Raw genomic sequence first — 19,937 nt, forward strand, 5'->3', positions numbered from 1 at the left:
CCACTTCCTGCCTTTAACTCCTGCCAGTCGAACAGTCGCTCTGCGAGCTGCGGCTTGTGGCAAGAGAAAGCTAAGGTGCCAGCACACTACTTGTCCGACTACAGGTAGCACCGACATAGTACAAGGCGGCAAGCCCCCGGGGCGACTGGTCGAACCCGGTGCCAGGCAGAATAACGAGATAACACATTCATAGGCATAAAAACTTATCATATAGATAAAAGGGTAGCCCGACCCGATGTCTTAGCGCTTAATACAAAGGGTAGCGTGGTACATACTGCGTCAACTGTAAAATCTGCGGAGGAGATTTGCATTCCATGGATGCTCCGATTCCTTGCCAGAGTCGTCTCTCTTGCGTGCTCTAGGCTTTTGTGTGTTGATGAGGTAGTAGGAGTCATTGCCCAAAGCCTTGCTGATGATGAAGGGGCCTTCCCAAGGGGCCGAGAGCTTGCGCTGGCCGGCTGTTTGCTGGATCAGCCGGAGCACAAGGTCTCCCTCTTGGAAGGATCTTGGCTTGACCTTCCTACTGTGGTAGCGGCGCAGGCTCTGCTGGTAGATGGCGGACCGACTGAGTGCCAACAACTGGCCCTCTTCCAGCAGATCGACACCGTCCTCTCGTGCTTCCTTCGCCTCCGCTTCCGTGTACATGGTGACGCGAGGTGAGTCGAACTCAATGTGAGTTGGGATGACAGCCTTGGCCCCGTACACGAGAAAGAATGGAGTGAAGCCGGTTGACTTGTTCGGAGTGGTGCGCAGACTCTAGAGGATGGCCAGCGGCTCGTCGATCCTGCAGTCGGCCGAGCACTCCAGAGGCTCGACCAGTCGGGGTTTGATGCCGGACAAGATGAGGTCGTTTGTTCGCTCGACTTGGTCGTTTGACTACGGATGGGCAACGGACGCTAAGTCCAGTCGGATGGCCTGTGTCACGCAGAAACGGGCCAAGGCGCCTTTGGCAAAATTTCTGCCATTGTCGGTGATGATGCTGTGTGGTACACCATACCAGACGGTGATATCTGCGATGAAAGTCACCGCAGTCGGACCATTCAGTTTCTTGATTGGCTTCGCTTCAATCCACTTGGTGAGCTTGTCTACGGTGACCAGCAGATGGGTCATGCCGCCGTGTGCTGTCTTGAATGGTCCCACCATGTCCAGCCCCCCACACGGCAAAGGGCCAAGTGAGGGGGATGGTCTTGAGTGCAGAAGCCGGCAGATGTTGCTTAGAGCTGAATTTCTGGCATCCCTTGCAATGCTTGACCAAGTCCTTGGCGTCCTCCAAAGCAGTCGGCCAGAAGAAACCATGGCGGGAAGCTTTGGCGACAAGGGATTTGGAGGCCGCGTGGTGGCTGCACTCGCCTTGATGGATATCTTTGAGGATTGCCTTGCCCTTCTTTGGCTCTATGCAGCGCTGGAAGACTCCAGTCACGCTGCGTTTGACAAGCTCTCTGTTTACTATCGTGTAGGCTCCTGCTCAGCGCTGCACTTGCCGGGCCGAGATCTCATCAGCTGGCAGCTCTCTGTTCACCAGGAATTTAAGGATGGGCTGCGCCCTGATACGTCTCCAACGTATCTATAATTTTTTATTGCTCCATGCTATATTATCTACTGTTTTGGACATTATTGGGCTTTATTATTCACTTTTATATTATTTTTGGGACTAACCTATTAACCGGAGGCCCAGCCCAGAATTGCTGTTTTTTTGCCTATTTCAGAGTTTCGCAGAAAAGGAATATCAAACGGAGTCCAAACGGAATGAAACCTTCGGGAACGTGATTTTTAGGAAGATTATGATCCAGGAGACTTGGACCCTACGTCAAGAAACAAAGGAGGAGGCCACGAGGTAGGGGGCGTGCCTACCCCCAGGGCGCGCCCTCCACCCTCGTGGGCCCCCTGTTGCTCCACTGACGTACTCCTTCCTCCTATATATACCTACGTACCCCCAAACGATCATATATGGAGCCAAAAACCTAATTCCACCGCCGCAACCTTCTGTACCCACGAGATCCCATCTTGGGGCCTGTTCCGGAGCTCCGCCGGAGAGGGCATACATCACGGAGGGCTTCTACATCAACACCATAGCCTCTCCGATGAAGTGTGAGTAGTTTACTTCAGACCTTCGGGTCCATAGTTAGTAGCTAGATGGCTTCTTCTCTCTTTTTGGATCTCAATACAATGTTCTCCCCCTCTCTTGTGGAGATCTATTCGATGTAATCTTCTTTTTGCGGTGTGTTTGTTGAGGCCGATGAATTGTGGGTTTATGATCAAGATTATCTATGAACAATATTTGAATCTTCTCTGAATTCTTTTATGTATGATTGGTTATCTTTGCAAGTCTCTTCGAATTATCAGTTTGGTTTGGCCTACTAGATTGATCTTTCTTGCAATGGGAGAAGTGCTTAGCTTTGGGTTCAATCTTGCGGTGTCCTTTCCCAGTGACAGTAGGGGCAGCAAGGCACGTATTGTATTGTTGCCATCGAGGATAACAAGATGGGGTTTTTATCATATTGCATGAATTTATCCCTCTACATCATGTCATCTTGCTTAAGGCGTTACTCTGTTTTCATGAACTTAATACTCTAGATGCATGCTGGATAGCGGTCGATGAGTGGAGTAATAGTAGTAGATGCAGGCAGGAGTCGGTCTACTTGTCTCGGACGTGATGCCTATATACATGATCATACCTAGATATTCTCATAACTATGCTCAATTCTGTCAATTGCTCAACAGTAATTCGTTCACCCACCGTAAAATACTTATGCTCTTGAGAGAAGCCACTAGTGAAATCTATGGCCCCCGGGTCTATTTTCATCATATTAATCTTCCAATACTTAGTTATTTTCTTTGCTTTTACTTTGCTTTTATTTTACTTTGCGTCTTTATCACAAAAATACCAAAAATATTATCCTATCATATCTATCAGATCTCACTCTCATAAGTGACCGTGAAGGGATTGACAACCCCTTATCGCGTTGGTTGCGAGGATTTATTTGTTTTGTGTAGGTGCGAGGGACTCGCGCGTAGCCTCCTACTGGATTGATACCTTGGTTCTCAAAAACTGAGGGAAATACTTACGCTACTTTGCTGCATCACCCTTTCCTCTTCAAGGGAAAACCAACACGGTGCTCAAGAGGTAGCACGCCCATGATGGTGCTTTGATTTCTTGTACTGCTATCACGACCACTTGGACTAGGGCGGTTGGGTTGGGAGGCGGCGGGTTGGAGTCGACCGCCGCTTGCTGCGTTGTTGAAGTCCCCGGGCCGACTGCTGCAGCCCCCGGGCCGGGTTGTGAAGTCCCCGGGCCAGGTGTGACTGCTGCAGTCCCCGAGTCACCTGCCGAAGTCCCCGGGCCGGGTGCGGCTGCTGCAGTCCCCGAGCCGCCTATCAAAGTCCACGGGCCAACTGCTGCAGCCCCCGAGTTGGATCCGACTGTTCCGAGAGCAGCCGGCACAAAGATAGACTCTGATTCTGGCGAAGGCTTGATAAATGGCTTGAGGAGGCGCTGAAGGTAGACGCTGGCTGGTATGGCTTGCCAGGTGGAGCCGATCCGTGCCAGGGCATCTGCTTGCTCGTTGTCGTTTCGTGGCACGTGAAGGAACTCGCACCCTTTAAAATATCCGCTGAGTTGCTGGACGAGGAAGCAGTAGCTCGCCATATTTGCATCCTTGGCGTCCTAGTCACCAGACGACTGCTGGACCACCAAATCTGAGTCGCCGTAGCATAGGATCCGGCGGATGCCGAGTTCTTTGGCCAGCCGGAGTCCGTGGACAAGCGCCTCATACTCGGCCACGTTGTTGGAGGCGGCAAAATGGATTTGCAATGTGTATCTCAGCTTGTCGCCTTTGGGAGAGGTAAGGACAATGCCGGCTCCCAAGCTGGTGCGCATCTTCGAGCCATCAAAGTGCATCCGCCAATGAGTGGAGTCCGGAGCTGGTGGTAGGTACTGGGTCTCGGCCTAGTCAACGAGGAAGTCGGCCAGTGCTTGGGACTTGATGGCGGTACGTGGCTGGTAGAAGATGGTGTAGGGGGCCAGCTCGATGGCCCATTTGGCCACTCGGCCTGATGCATCTCTGCTGCCTATGATCTCGGCAAGCGGGGCGGTGCAGACAACCGTGATGGGGTGCTCTTGGAAGTATGGCTTGAGCTTCTTGGCGGCAAAGTGCATGTCGTAGCACATCTTCTGGTAATGGGGGTAGTTCTGCTTGGAGGCTGACAGCACCTCGCTCAAGTAGTACACAGGCCTCTGGATCGGCAGTGCTTTGTCGTCTTCTTTGCGCTCTACCACCACGACAGTGCTGACCACCCGGCTGGTGGCGGCAATGTAGAGGAACATGGGCTCCTTAGCAGCTGGGGCGGCCAGAGCAGGCGGCGTGGTCAATATCTTCTTGATCTGGAGAAAATCCTCGTCCTCCTTGTCGTTCCACTCAAAGTGAGTGGTTTTCTTCATGAGTTGGTACAGGGGAAGAGCCTTCTCGCCAAGCCGACTGATGAAGTGGCTGATGGATGCCAGGCAGCCGGTGAATTTTTGGACGTCTCGCAGTCGGGTGAGCCTCTCCATCCTCTCGATGGCTTTGATCTTTACAGGTTTGCACTTAATGTCGCGCTCTGAGACTAGGAAGCCAAGGAGCTGGCCGGCTGGTACTCCAAAGAAGCATTTCTCTGGGTTGAGCTTGATCTGAAAACGGCGCAGATTTTCAAAAGTTTCCTTGAGATCTTCCAAGAGGGTATTGCGCTTCTCCGTCTTCACCACAATATCGTCTACATAGACGTGGGCATTCTTGCCGAGTTGCTTGAGGAGGCACTTCAGCATGCAAGGCTGAAATGTGGCACCAACATTTCTCAAGCCGAATGTCATGGTCAGGTAGCAGAAGGCTCCGAATGGTGTGATGAAGGCGGTCTTCAACCTGTCGGCCGGGTTCAACTTGATCTGGTGCTACCCTGAGTAGGCATCCAAGAAACTCAGCAGCTCGCATCCGGCTGTGGAGTCTATCACTTGGTCAATCCGAGGCAAGGCAAACGGATCTTTGGGGCAAGCTTTGTTGAGGCTGGTATAGTCAATACACATGCGCCACTCGTTGTCCTTCTTCAGTACAAGGACTGGGTTGGCAAGCCACTCTGGAAAGAACACTTCCATAATGAAGCCGGCTGCTAGAAGCCGGGCTATCTCTTCACCAACAATTCTTCTCTTCTCCTCTGACAGGCGGCGGAGGGGTTGCTTGACTGGTTTTGCATCTGCTCTGACATGTAGCTTGTGCTCGACGAAATCCGTCGGGACACCCGGCATGTCCTTGGGAGACAATGCGAAGATGTCCTGATTCTCATGAAGGAAATCAACGAGCTCGCCTTCCTATTTGCTGTCGAGGTGAGTGTCGGCGTTCTGGGAACGGGGGTCCCCAGACTTGCCTGCCTGTGGCCCACGGCGTGGCTGTGCTGCAGGCCTGTACGACCCATCTTCGTCAACAAGGCTTTCAAGACCCTCGCGAGGGGCCAAGCCTCGCGAGGCGGACAACGCGAGACCTCCTCAGGAGCGGCCTCACCAGGCTGCCTCACGAGGAGCGCAGATATCAAGGCAGGGCAAACCTCGCGAGGCTCTCGTGACGTGAGCTATGACGATCAAGATCAGGCGGGCGCCAACGCGCGCAGCGTCCTTGTTTCCTCTTTGGTGCTAAGGAGGCCAGCGCAGGCGCGGAGTACCGAGGCATCAGGCAAAGATTTCCATATCAGTGCAACAAGACCAAGACCAGCCGGACGGTAGGACGGAGGTCACCATGGAGCCCGAGACGGCGTCACCACCAGAGCTTTCCGCAGACGAAGACCGTTTTTGTGAGGATAAGTTGTACTAGCTGTCCCCTTTCAAATTGGCCGTTGTTGGCTCCCTTCCCGCTCAATATTTGGGGAGAGGACCAGGGCCTATATAAGTAGAACTAGCCACCACAATAGGGGGCAGCTTGATCTCATCTGATCGAGAGCCAATCCTTAGCCACACACCGAACACAAGAACACCCAAACCTCAGGAGGCTGTTCTTCCCCTTGTACTGTTCATCATCAGCCCAAGAGGCAATCCACCACCACCACACTGGAGTAGGGTATTACACCACAACGGTGGTCCAAACCAGTATAAATCTTGTCTTTGTGTTGCGAGTTTGTCGAGTTCGTCCGCGAGATCTTAGCGAGCTAGGGCGTAGATCGGTAGGGAGGAAATCTCTGCGCCCACCACAGTGTTCGAACCTTGAGGGTTTTGTCGGAACCCATGATCCGACATTTGGCGCGCCAGGTAGGGGTGCGCCAGAGCTTCCTTTCCGTCGTTCGCGCCCAGTTGCTTCGTCGTCTCCATGGCGGACGCTCGCCGTGCTCGCGCTGAGCGCCGGGCTGCCCTGGCCACCCGCGTCGCTCGAACGGCTCCCGTCGGTGGGCCACCTCGTCGCTCTCCGTCTCCTGCCGCCAACGCCACCACTGGCCCGGCGGGGAACGAGCAGCAGGCGTCCTCGTTGCACCCCTCGGTGCGGCAGGACGGCCGCACCGCCACTCCGTCGCTGACCCCAGCCAGGTCATCATCTCACGCTTGCCGCGCTCCCATGGACGCACGGGCCGCGCTCCTCATGGTGCATGAGCTCCTGCGCTACCGCCCGGTCGACGACCTCTACGAGGACTGGCTCGACCGCATCGCCGAACTTTTCCACGCCGCAGGGGGCTCCCCTGCGCCGTCCCTCTCTCTACCTGGCCCTCCGCCAGCTTCAGGCGACGCAGCTCACGGAGCGCCTCCACCGCCTCTGCCCCAAGATGGCGCCTTGGCACCAAGGCGTGCGCCGTCGCGACGCGATCCGCCGTGTCCGGCGCCCGCGCGTGAAGAAGGAAGCTGCCAAGAAGTTCCTCGACCACAAGAGAATGCCCCGCCACTACTCGCACCACCGCGCCAGGATCGTCTGCCGCGGCAGGCTCCCGCGCCGCTTGCCGTAGCGGCGCGTGGGCATCAAGACCAGGCTCCACCTCCAAGGCGGGCCCCAGCAACCACGGCCGGTTGCCGCGCCTTCACCCCGAGCTGCGTAGCGTCGCCTGGCCAGGCAAGTTCAAGCCAGATCTGCCTCCTCGCTACGACGACACCATCGACCCTGCGGAGTTTTTGCAGCTCTACGAGTTGAGCATCGAGGTGGCCAACGGCGACGAGAAAGTCATGGCGAACTGGTTCCCTATGGCGCTCAAAGACGGCGCCCGTTCGTGGCTCCTGAACCTACCTCAGGGCTCGATCTCCTCCTGGGACGAGATGCGCGACCGCTTCGTCGCCAACTTCCAGGGCACTCGCGACCGCCCGCCGGCCGCGGGTGACCTGCGCTGCATCAAGAAACAACCAGGAGAGACCCTCCAGAAGTACATCCAGCGCTTCAACAACACTCGCCTCAAGATCCCCAAGGTCACGGTCGAGGCCATCATCTCCGCGTTCTCTGACGGCGTCCGTGACATCAAAATGAAGGAGGAGCTCGCTATCCATGAGGAGCTGTGCACATCTCAGGAGCTGTTCAACCTGGCGACCAAGTGCGCAAGAGCTGAGGAGGGGCGCCTATCCCTCCTCGAGCTGCCAGCTACGGGCCCGGAGGAGAAGAAAGCCAAGGCCAAGGATGTGAAGCGCAAGGAGGCAGCCGTGCTCGCAGCGGAGCCGGGCACCAAGCGAGGCAGAGATCAGCCCGAGTCATCCAAGAGCAGCAGACCGTTCTGCGCCTTCCACAACCTGAACACCCACAACACCAGCGACTGTCAAGAGCTCAGAGCCATTCGAGAAGGACGCTTCGGTCGACGCCCCGAGCGCAGCGACCGGGGCTACGGCCGAGGGGGAGGACGTGGTGGCGGATGCTGGGACGACCGTGGCCCGCGCCAGGAGTGGCGCGACAGGCCTCGCGAGGACCGCTGGCAGGATCATCCTCGCGAGGGCGCCTGGAGAGACCAGCCTCGTGAGGATCGTCCTCAGGGCAACGCTGGTCTTCCCCCGCTGCCACCACCGCCAAGAAGGAATGACGACCACCATTAGGACGAGGGGGCTGGGGGCTTCCAGGAGCCGCATGCAATCGCCTGCATCTTGGGCGGAGCTCAGGCCCCAGCCTCGCAGCGTATCTTCAAACAGTTTGCTCGTGAAGTGAATGCAGTCCTCCCCAAGCTTGAGGCCACACACCCGCTTAGGTGGTCCCAGTGTGCCATCACCTTCAACTCGGCAGGTCAGCTCAAGTGCGCAACCACCGCTGGCGCTCTCCCAATGCTTTGTTCACTAGTCATCAACAACGTGCAAGTTACCAAGACCCTCATCGACGGCGGCGCAGGGCTCAACGTCCTGTCCGCCGACACGTTCGACAACCTCCAAGTGCCATATGACCAGCTTCAGCCCACCAAGCCTTTCTCAGGAGTGACCGATGGCTCCACCACACCGATAGGGCAAGTCCGCCTCCCTGTCACCTTTGGAGAGCGCAAGAACTACCGCACCGAGCTCATCGACTTCGACGTCGCGCACATCCGTCTGCCATACAACGCCATCCTTGGGTATCCAGCCCTGGCCAAGTTCATGGCAGTGACCCACCACGGCTACAACGTCCTCAAGATGCTGGGAAGCGGCGGAATCATCACAGTCCCATGCGAAGAAAGAGACGCGGTATGCTCCCTCGAGCGTGCCTTTCAAGCTGCAGCAATCGACGACCCCGACAGCCAGGGCGATGGCCCTCCGGAAACCATCCCCAAGAAGAAGAAGCAGTTGCGTCGTACCGGGCCTCAGGAGGGTGGCAACGCAGTTGGAGCCTCGTCAGGATCAGCGCCCGCTCCAGGGGCGCCTCCCTCCATCGCATAGGAAGGCGCGCCCGGCGCCCTCCTCGGGCAGGGCTCGGGGGCTCTCTCCTTGAGGGCCTCAGACTTTGCCCACATCATGAGGGAGGCGCTCGGGCACCACTTGGAGGCGTGCTTCACGGCACGTTTCCCTCAGGAGAACACAGGACAAGGAGCGCCCACCGCTCAGGAGTTGATCACCAAGACCACTCAGGAACTACAAGACGCAAGGACCATGCACGGCGACCGCCGCTCGCGAGGCGCAGCTCCCCATCCAGGCGAGGATGCCGGGCTGCGCGTCTGCGTCGACGTCCCAGGGCTCAACAGGGCCGCCTCTCAGGAGCTTTTCTGGCCTTCGCGCGTGGGCCGGTGCGAGGGTCCACCGCACAGCTACATTCGCATGCCTTTTGGTTTGCCGAGCGTGTCGTTCGTCTACCAGCGCAACCTGCGGCGCGTGCTGGCGGCTCAGGAGGCCAGGCACCACGTTGTCCTGGCAGAGATGGAAACGGTCCTCAGGGAACCGCCTGGGCCCCCAGAGCCTCCCGAGGCTCAGGGCCCTGGCGGCTCGTGAGGAGCAGCCTCCCCGCCGCGTACCTTCAGTTGCCCCGACATCTCTTCATCAACAGAACCAGGTGGCATTTTCCAAGTTCATTCAGCTCGGAGCGCCCCTCGGGCTGCATCATTCCCAGGCCGCGTGGGTCCGTCCCTGTGGCATGTATCCCTTTGCTTATGTCTTTAGCTTACCTTGCTGGGGGCGCCCCTCGGGCTGCATCATCCCCAAGCCGCTCAGGCCTGACCCAAGTGGTGTGTATCTTCCCGCATTTACCCAAGCTGATCTGCCTTTCATGCTTAACCTGTCCATGATTATCACCTGCTCGATTGCCACCCGCCACGGGTCCACCCCTCCATCATGCAATTCGCTTGCGCGTTAAAAGGGGAGCTCCTGAGCATCGCGACTCAGGAGCTCTTACTGGCTCTCTAGCCCTCACCCCCTGGCCTTGACCACGGTATCGTGACCTGGCATACCAGCGGCGGCTGAGCTCGCTTGAGGGCCGGGACCTGAGGACGTAGAGCGCTTGGACCTAACCGCCTCGTAGGAATATACAGCTATCAAGACCCAAGACCAGGCGCAACCCGCCTTGAGGTAGGGCCTCGTGAGTCCCGCGCTGGCTCATGAGTGCCCAGATACACCTCGCAGCCCTGCCGTGCAAGCCACGTGTCAGGGGGCTGTACACGCCCCGGGGGCTCCTCCCGGAGGGGGGCCCCCCTCCCACGCACAAGTGGAAGCACCATGCTCCGTGCTGGCCGTCGACAATGCCGAGGAGCGGCTATGCCCGTGCACAAGCGGAAGCCTGCGCTGGTGATAAACAACTGAGGGCGGCTTCGTGGTCGTACCAACCTCAGGGAGCCCTAGAGCTCGGCGTCCGGCCTCACCGCAACGCCTCCCCTCGGGAGAGCCATGCGAGGGGGCTGGGCACGGGGGCTGCGCTCGCGTCACGCCCAAGCGTACGCCACCCAACCAGGTCTCCCGGACCTGGGGGCTGCGCTCGGGTCACGCCCAAGCGCACGCCACCCAACCAGGTCTCCCAGACCTGGCCGTCGCACACCCCTCCCAAGGCCTCGGCGAGGGCAGGTATGGAGATTGTTTGCACGTCAAGGGGGACTCCTGAGCATCGCGACTCAGGAGCCTAACTGGTCACGTAGCCCCTCACTCCTTGGTCCGTCCTGGTCTCCGGTCGGCCCAATGGCGGTTGAGGTATGCGCGGGGCCGGGCTCTGCCAACGTAGAACATTAATCTATCCTCGCGTACTCTCCCTATAAGTTGTTTGCGCGTCAAGGGGGACTCCTGAGCATCGCGACTCAAGAGCCTAACTGGTCATGTAGCCCCTCACTCCTTGGTCCGTCCTGGTCTCCGGTCGGCCCAATGGCGGTGGAGGTATGCGCAGGGCCGGGCTCTGCCGATGCAGAACTCAAAGCGAATGGGAAGAAAATCGCAAAATCTCGAAGCAAATATTACAAAACATATTGTCCTCACAATATCAAATGAAAAGTTTAACGCCTCCACGAGGCCTGATGCATATTACAGGAACGAAACAGGAGAGCAGCCGCAGGTCACCCCTGGACACCGCCATCACCTGCAGAAGATGCTCCTCCCCAGGTAACGTCGCCTTCACCTGCACCACCAGCCGCAGGATCGGCGGCATCGCCGGACAAGGGCACGGAGGCAAAGCCGCGGAACTTCTTCAGCAGGGCCTCCACCTGACCTTGCACAGCTGCGGCGGCGGCTGCGCGGTGATCATCTGCCACAAGCTCCAGCAGCTCGTCAAGACAAGCGTTGGGGTCGCGGAGGTGCAGATGGCTGAAGATGCGAGTCAATGCAGCTGAAGACAGGACGCGAGCTTCTGCCTCTGCCATGGGACCGATACCATCTGCGACTTCCTCGAGCGCCTTCACCAAGAGGGGAAGCAGCAGGGCGGGGCCGTCCTCATTGGTGGTCAGCGGCCTCTCCAAGCCGTGCTCGTAGAGTGTCTTCAGTGCCATGCGAGACCTCTCCTCGAGATCGGCAAAGGCCACGCGGTCTTCGGCCAGGACTCGCGCCTTGGCATCAAGATCGGCCTTCCTCACCTTCACATTCCGCTCCAGCTCTTCCAGCCGGCTGTGCTCGGCGGCCTGCGTCTTCCCCAACTCCCCCAGCTCAGCGTCACGGTTCTTGACGGCATCCTCCCGGGCCTTCATCTCCTCCTCCTTCACCTGGCGGCCGCGTGCTTCTTCGGCGTGCTTGTCGTGCAGGCTCTTCAGCTCATCCTCCAGCTCTTGGCAGCGGTCGCGGGCGGCCTTGGCGTCTTTCAGTGCTGCCTCACGATCGGCTGCAGCATTGGCAGTGCTCTGCTTCTCCTTCTTGGAAGACGTCGCGGCCTGGCTCGGTATTGCGCGAACCGCCGAGTCGGAGTGAAGCCAGCCAGAGGCCAGCTCCAAGCACCCGGCCACCAGGCGCGGGTCCGCGCTCAGGAGATCTGCCTGCAACTGGGTCATCTCCAAAAGAGCACGCTCTAGGACAGCAGCAGAGGCAGAAGAACCTGGGAGTGGAGGTGCAGCAGTGGGAGGAGACGACGCCGTCACCAGGGCCTGGGAGACTGCGGGTTCCGGAGCGGTCGGGACCTCTTCAGCCGAGCCAGACGCCGGCACCTCCGGGGCCAGCGGGGCCATGGGGGCTGACTCCTCCGAGTGATGCTCCTCTTGGCCTCGCGAAGACGACAGGGCTGGGGAGGTGCGAGCGCTGACGTCTCCTTTCTCAGCAGAAGGGGACGCAGCCGCCGTACCCTCCTTCCTCCTCTTCGCCGCAGACGACGGCCTGCTCAACCGAGGATGAACGTCAGGAAGCGGTGACATGAGCAAAAACAAGACGGAGATCGAGCACTTACTGATCCACCATGGTGTATTCCACCCTCCGCTTAAGAAGCTTGAAGCCTGAAAGCGTCGGGGCCTGAGAAGTGGGCGCGTGGGCTCCATCGACAGAAGGCGGCGCAACAGAAGGGTCGGAGCCGGCCCCAGGAGGCGTCAAGACGGAAGCAGCATCTCGAGGAACCAACGACGACCTACCCCTTGTCGGGATGAGGGGCTGCTCCCTCTCCTCCTATCGAGCGTCGGTCTCGGCGTCGTCTGGCAGGGCGCAGAGGATCTCGGCCTTGCTTAGAGGAGGAGTCTCCCCCACCTCTTCAAGATTCTTCTCCAAGTCCACCTCCTCTTCCTCCTCCCCACGGGACTCGTCAGAAGATAGCTCCACCAGCTTCGGCGCCGCCGGGGCTCCGGAGAGCGCAGGCGGCACCAGCCCGCGCGCATCGAAGGTCGGCCTGGAAGCCACGAGTGGCTCCCAGTCCTTGCGGAGGAACAAAGGAGTGAAGGCACTCGGCGGGCACTCCTGGTTATCCCCAACCAGGAGGCGCAGGACAGCAGCCAGTTCGTCGTCAGGCAGGGCCCCCGGCCTCAGGTGGGTTTTGTCTTCTTCATCTCCGAGCTTCCACAAGGGGCGCGCACGCACCTGGAGCAGGGCAACGCGCAACATCAGGAATTGCCTCAGGAGCATGGCCCCTGTGACCTTCGTCGCCTTCGCGTTGCCCGGCTTCAGGTCGGTCTGCACCTGTGCCAACACTAACGACGCCCGCTCGTTAGCAAGCTCTGCGCAAGGCCACCCCTTGTTAAACTGGGGTGCCTCCGTCGGCAATGCCAAGCGCGGGTGGACGCGCTTGGCATCCATCATGACCCATTTGGCCCGGATGTTGTCGGCTCTCTTCCCGGTGTTCGAGATCGAGTTGGCCTTGCCAGATGCGACGAAATTGGCGCACCCAGAGACGTGACCATCGCTGACGCGAAGGAAGAAGAAGTGGCGCAGGAGAGCCACGGACGGTATCACGCCCAGATACGCCTCGCAGTAGTAGGAAAAAAGATGGACAAGAGGAGGATAGAGTTGGGATGAAGATGCAGCGCATGCAGCCCGAAGTGGTCGAGGACCTCGAAAAAGAAATCGGAGAAGGGAGGAACCAACCCGGCGGAGATGCTTCTCGAGAAGAAGGGGAAGAAGGTGCTTCCCTCAGGTTCCGGCGCGTCGGAGGCAAGCCGGAGCTCCGTCTTCCCCCATTCATTGCTATCCCCCGCCGTCAGCAAGCGCGTGGAGGCGAGGCTCTTCTCCGTAACGTTGGGCTCTTCAAGAGCCGACTCGTACCAAGTCAGCACCGAGGAGGGCTTGACCTTGCGCGACGCCATCTGTCGCGGTCTGGAGGTATCGGCAGCAAAGAGCGAGAAGGGGATCTGAGGCTAGGCGAAGGGGAACAGTGAAGGCAAGCGCTGCCTGCGCCAGCCTTTTGTCAAGTCGAGTAGTTGTCGAGGCCGCGTGGGAAAGTGGAGACGCACACGTCCAATCAACCGCCATGCGTCGACCAAGGCCGCAGGCTTTTGGGGCCTGCGGCGCTCCGCGCTTGACCTTTGGCTTCACCGCGAAGCCAAGCCCGAGCGCACCTTGGGCCCGGGGGCTACTGTCGGTGTTCTAGGAACGGGGGTCCCCAAACTTGCCTGCCTGCGGCCCACGGCGTGGCTGTGCTGCAGGCCTGTACGGCCCATCTTCGTCAACAAGGCTTTCAAGACCCTCGCGAGGGGCCAAGCCTCGCGAGGCGGATGACGCGAGACCTCCTCAGGAGTGGCCTCACCAGGCTGCCTCACGAGGGGCGGAGATATCAAGGCAAGGCAAACCTCGCGAGGCTCTCGTGACGTGAGCCATGATGATCAAGATCAGGCGGGCGCCGGCGCGCGCAGCGTCCTTGTTTCCTCTTTGGTGCTAAGGAGGCCAGCGCAGGCGCGGAGTACCGAGGCATCAGGCAAAGGTTTCCATATCGGTGCAACAAGACCAAGACCAGCCGGACGGCAGGATGGAGGTCACCGTGGAGCCCGAGACGGCGTCACCACCAGAGCTTTCCGCAGACGAAGACCGTTTTTGTCAGGATAAGCTGTACTAGCTGTCCCCTTTCAAATTGGCCGTTGTTGGCTCCCTTCCCGCTCAATATTTGGGGAGAGGACCAGGGCCTATATAAGTAGAACTAGCCACCACAATAGGGGGCAGCTTGATCTCATCTGATCGAGAGCCAATCCTTAGCCACACACCGAACACAAGAACACCCCAATCTCAGGAGGCTGTTCTTCCCCTTGTATTGTTCATCATCAGCCCAAGAGGCAATCCACCACCACCACACTGGAGTAGGGTATTACACCACAATGGTGGCCCGAACCAGTATAAATCTTGTGTCTTTGTGTTGTGAGTTCGTCGAGTTCGTCCGCGAGATCTTAGCGAGCTAGGGCGTAGATCGGTAGGGAGGAAATCTCTGCGCCCACCACAGTGTTCGAACCTTGAGGGTTTTGCCGGAACCCGTGATCCGACAGTGAGCACCTATGACAACAAACTTCTCCAGGTGGTTCGGGTCCAAGGGAATCTTCTTTGTTTCTTTGGCCGGCTGGAAGGAGCCCTGGGCCTCTGACTCATTGGGATCTGGCGACAGGTCTGGCTGCTTGCTGGCCATGGCCACCACCCGGTCCAGGAGCTTCTTCTCGGCAGCAATCACAAGGGACTCGGCCAGCTGGCTGCTGGCAGCAGCACAGGCGGCCGACTTCTTGTAGTCTCCAGCTATAGCGATAATGCCCTTGGTTCCCGGCTTCTTCATCTTGAGGTAGGCATAGTGTGGTACCGCCATAAACTTGGCCAGAGCAGGCCGGCCAAGCAGCGCGTGGTAGGGGCTCTCCAGGTCAACCATCTCAAACCAAATTGCTTCGTGGCGGAAGTGATCTTCGTCTCTGAAGAGGACATCTATCTTGATCTTGTCGATTGGTGAGCAGGAAAGGCCAGGTACAATGTCGTGGAAGACAGTCCGACTGGGCTGGAGTTGCTTCTCTTTGATGCACAATTCTCCATGGTGTCGCGGTAAAGGATGTTGATGCTGCTACCGCTGTCTATCAGAACTCGGGAGAAACGAGCAACTCGCCTCTCTGTTGCAAAGGTGACATCCAACACCAAGGCATAGGAACTCGGGGAAGGCATCACTTCCAGGTGGTCAGCTCGGCTCCAGCTGATGGGCTTCTCGGACCAGTGCATGAACTCTGGGGCTTCTGAGGCAACTGCATTCACCTCTCGGTGCTGCCGACGCCGGCTATGCTTGCCATCGGCCACACTGGTGAAGACGACGTAGGCTCCGTGCTCTTTAGGGAATTCGTCTTGGATGGCGCCGACTGCTGGACGGGTCGCCGGCTGCTGAGGAGGAGGCGGCAGTGGGCCAGCAGGTGGAGGAGGCAGCAGTCCTTTGCCCTTGGAGATTCGGGTGAGCCAGTGGCACTTCCGGGTGGTGTGGTTGGATGGCTTCGCGCCGCTATGAAACTTGCAGGGAGCATCGAGGGTTTGCTCATAGGAGAAGGCGGGCAGCCAAGCAGGCTTGCCACCCTTCTGACGCTTGGGGCCGGGTTGTCCTTCAGGCTGCTGGTCTTCGACTGTCACCACCTGCCGGTGGGTGGAAACCGGCTGCGGGGCCTTGCGCTTGTTGTCGTTCGGTTGCTGCTGGTGCCGACTGTTGTCTCCAGCCGGTGTTCGAGGAGCCGGAGGGAGCTCCTTCCCGGAAGCATCCACTCGGAGCTCCGACTTCATGGAGGAGTCGGCAGTGGCGTACTTGTCGCTATGATCAGCAGCTCGTCGAGTGTGGCCGGCTCATCGCAGAGGAGTCGATGCTTGATTAAGGTGCCCTCTCGGCACCCGGCGGTGAAGTACTCTATGGCTTGCACTTCATGCACCCCTTCGCAGGAGTTGCGCAGTTCAGCCCACCGCGTCAAGTAGTCGTGGGTGGACTCATCCAGGCCTTGAATGCACAGCGAGAGCTGGCGAGGCTTGGGCGGCCGCTTGTAGGTTCTGGTGAAGTTGCAGATGAACACTTCGGTGAAATCTACCCAGCTGTTGACGTTGTAGGGCTTCAGGCTGTTCAGCCATGTCCGGGCCGTGCCCAGCATGAGCGGAACGTACTTCACGGCGACGCGCTTGTTGCCGTTTGCTATGTTGACAGCGTTGGAGTAATCCACCAGCCAATCCTCCGGCTTCACGGAGCCGTTGTACTTGGCGTGTCTCGTGGGAGCGAGAACCCTTTGGGGACGGGCTCGTCACGAATGCGGGGGCCGAAGCAAGGCGGGCCCATCGCGTCTTCTTCTTCTAGCGCCAGGGATCGAGCGAGGCGGTCGATCCGATGGCGGGCATCATTCTCTCCGACTCCTTTACGGCGGCCCAGCCGGTCGCCGAGAGTCGGGTGCTCAACAGGCGGCGGGGAAACGCGCCTCTCCCTCCGGGGAGGAGGAGGAGGCGGGCAGTCATCCCGTTGTTCCACTGCTCGTGGGCGGCCGTCTTGGTCGCGTTCGATGGTGAGGCGTGTGCGCTGTGGCTAGCAGCCGGCTCTCGGTCTCGTCTGTCGCGGACGCCGCCTGTCGGCGTCCGGGAGGTTTCGCCTTAGTCTCGGTGGGGGGGATTCTCGACCCGCCGTCCGGGCTCTTCCACGCGGCAGCCGGCTTCTTGCTGCGCGGCAGCCGCGTCGATGAGCTGCAGAACGCGCTCCGTCATGTAGCGACGCTCGTCACCTCCAGGTGATCCAGCTCGTCTGCTGCCGCCTGGGGAGCTCGTATGTTCTCCATGGGCGTGGCATAGACAGGGCGGTCAACCCCGAACATGCTGGCAACGGCAGCGCCGCGCTGTCGGACCGTGCCTATGCGGCTGGGCCCGCCAGCAGCCGGCGTGCCGCCGACGGCGCGGTCGATCTCGCGCTGGTAGGCTTCGGAGAGGCGTCTCATGGTAGCCAATTTCTTGGCGTTCTCGACGAGGGAGACGCGGCAGGCTTCTAGCGTCGCGGCGTCAGCGTCTTCCGCAATGGGCGCGGACAGGTCCCGTAGTGCCGTCTGGAACGGGTCCTGAGCAGCTCCACCAGATGCTCCGTTGTGGCTGATGACGAGCACCTCCGTGACGGTGCTGCCACCGCTATCCGCTCGAGGAAGCGGATCGTCGATGACCACCACGTTGGTGGGGAAGGCGTCGAGGGATGACGTGTCGGAGTCGACAAGCATCGTGTCGGTAGAGCCGATCGACTCTAGGTCGGAGGCCGGCTCGTTGGTGACGTGGAGCTTGCCAAGGAGGTCGATGAGGCAGCTCTTGGAGCTGGCTGCCCCCGCGTCGGGTGCGGGGTCGTCGAAGAGGCGGACCTCACCGATGAGATCAGCGAGGCAGCTCGCCGCGCAAGCGACTTCTGCGCCGTGCAGCGCGTCAGCGCAAATGCCATCGGGCGTGCCGGGCTGGCTGCGCTCGCCAGGGAGGAAGAGGGTTCCCGTCCAGAACAGATCTCCGGACGACAGTGCACCAGGACCCACGGTGGGCGCCAAATGTCGGGGGTGTCGTGCGACATATGCCAAAGGATGGCTTATCATGGTGGGGGAGAGTAAGACGTCGCCGGTGCCTGGAAATGGGATAAGGCGTAGACATATACGCCAACGCATCTTACCCAGGTTCGGGGCTCTCCTAGGAGATAACACCCCTAGTCCTGCTCTGTGGGGTCTCCGCATAATCACTAAATCAACAATGGTGGCCACAAGCTTGCTCCTTGAGCTGTTTCTCTAGAGGAGGAAGAAGAACAAGGCTAGCCCTAGCTTCACTCTCTCTATGTGGGTGTGTAGTCTCTAAGAGGTTGAACCCTTTGCATGGGTGCCCTGGGGTTTATATAGGCCTACCCCACAGGGGTATAATGGTAATCTGGCCGGGTGTAGGACCCGGCTGTCAGTGTCTCTGGTGACCAGCTTCTCTGCCGGCAGCTGGGGCCCGCCGCCTGGTGGGACCCGCTGGCTGTCTCGTACTTCACCGATAGGCCGCACCCGCTGCTTGCAAGTCTTGCCGGCTGCTTAGTACTATGGCCGCGCCACTGATAATGCATGCTTAGTCGGGGAGAGCATGGCTACAGTGCCGCCGCCTGGTGGGCGTTCACTGTAGCCACTCCCCGTCTCTTTTGATTAATGGGGCACAGACTTTGAGGGAGGGGGAGGGCCGCCTGGTGGGGAGTCGGCCTCCCCCGTGCCGACTAGCCAGGGCCTGCCGTCTTCTGGCTTCTCACGGACAGGTAGGGCCCACCGCCTGCGTACCGTACCGACAGCCCGTAGTGGGAGCATGGCCTCCTCTGTCATGGGTGATGTCATGGGCTGCATGGCAACAATGTTGCGCCGGGCGAGAGATGTCTGCCCAGTTGCTGCACTATGGCCACGCTCGCCCTGGATTCGGGGGTGGCAGGCTGTACTGTAGCCACGCCCCGTCTCGTCGTGATGATGTGGATGCTAACTTCAAGGAGCGGAGGGGGATGCCTGCTAGGAGCCGGCCTCTCTGGAGGCCGCCTGCTAGGAGTCGGCCCACCTCGTGGCCGCCATCAGGGGGTTGCCGCCTTCCAGCAACTGGCCGCTTGGATCAGCCGGCACCGAGAAGGCGACTCTTCGTCTTTGAGGCTTGAGGGGCACAGCCGGCCCCGATGTCTTGAAATACCGCGGAGGCTGATGAGGCTACCCGTGGTCATTTACTCCGACACCGCTGGTGAGGTCGATGAAGACGGGAGGCAGTCCAGCCCAGCCAAATGCGGCTTGATAGGCCGCTAGGGCATCCTCCTCCGGCGTTTGGTGCGGCGGCGGCATAGCAACAAGGCGGGTGCGCTCCTCCTCTTCCTCCTCAATCCGCAGCGCCTCCTCCTCACGGCGTAGCTGCTGCTCCCGACGCATCTGCCGCTCAGCATCGACCCCCTCCTCTATGATCCAATGCGCCTTCCAGCGCCCAAGGTGGGCCGCCTCCTCTTCCGGCATGGAGGCGAAGTAGCAGGGAGGCGTGCTAACCAACTCGCGAAGCTCGCCGGTCCATGAATAGGACTCCTCGGGCCAAGTGGGGGCGGCGGTGACCTCTTCCGCGTGGACGTTGGCTCGCGCTCCGGCTCCGGCTCGGCCTTGGGCTCGACAACAGGCGGCGGTGGCGGCCCGAACAGGGGCGCGTGGATGGAGTCCCCGGCCGCGGACAAAGTAAGGGCTGGCTCCAGCCCATCCCAATGGGCGTCATCCTCGAGCCGGCTCGCCTCCAGCGTGTGCCGCAGGGCCTCCTCGAGGGCGGCTTAGTACTCCGCCTCCGCCTGCTCTTCCTCTGATTTTACCTGCAGGAGCGCGTGGTGGAACGTCGCAGTCAATGTGAACGCCGAGGCGGCACTCCTCCTCGTGCTCTAGTGCAAACCAGCGCTCCCAGTTGGGAGAGTCTAGCGCGTAGGCACGCATGGCGCGCTGCTCCGACGTAAGGAGCGGGCACCGCCGGGAAAACTCCTCCGCGTGTGCCCGTGCGGACCAGGGCGCCTCCGGGATGGGGATGCGCTGCGGGTCCCAATGCCGCCGTGCGGCAAGTTCACATCCGGGTACTGTAGGGACTGGCGGTACTCCTAGTGCCACCGCGCCTGGTGGACTGGGATGTACAGCCGCTTCCGCTCCCGCAGTGGCATGCCGCGTCTAGCCGGCGGCGGAGGAGGAGCCCGCGAGAAGAGCTCGCGTCGTCGCTGAACCACCCCTTCCTCCCTCCCTTC

This window comes from Aegilops tauschii, chromosome 7, assembly GCF_002575655.3.
Source record: "Aegilops tauschii subsp. strangulata cultivar AL8/78 chromosome 7, Aet v6.0, whole genome shotgun sequence".
In the NCBI taxonomy this organism is placed as follows: Eukaryota; Viridiplantae; Streptophyta; class Magnoliopsida; order Poales; family Poaceae; genus Aegilops; species Aegilops tauschii.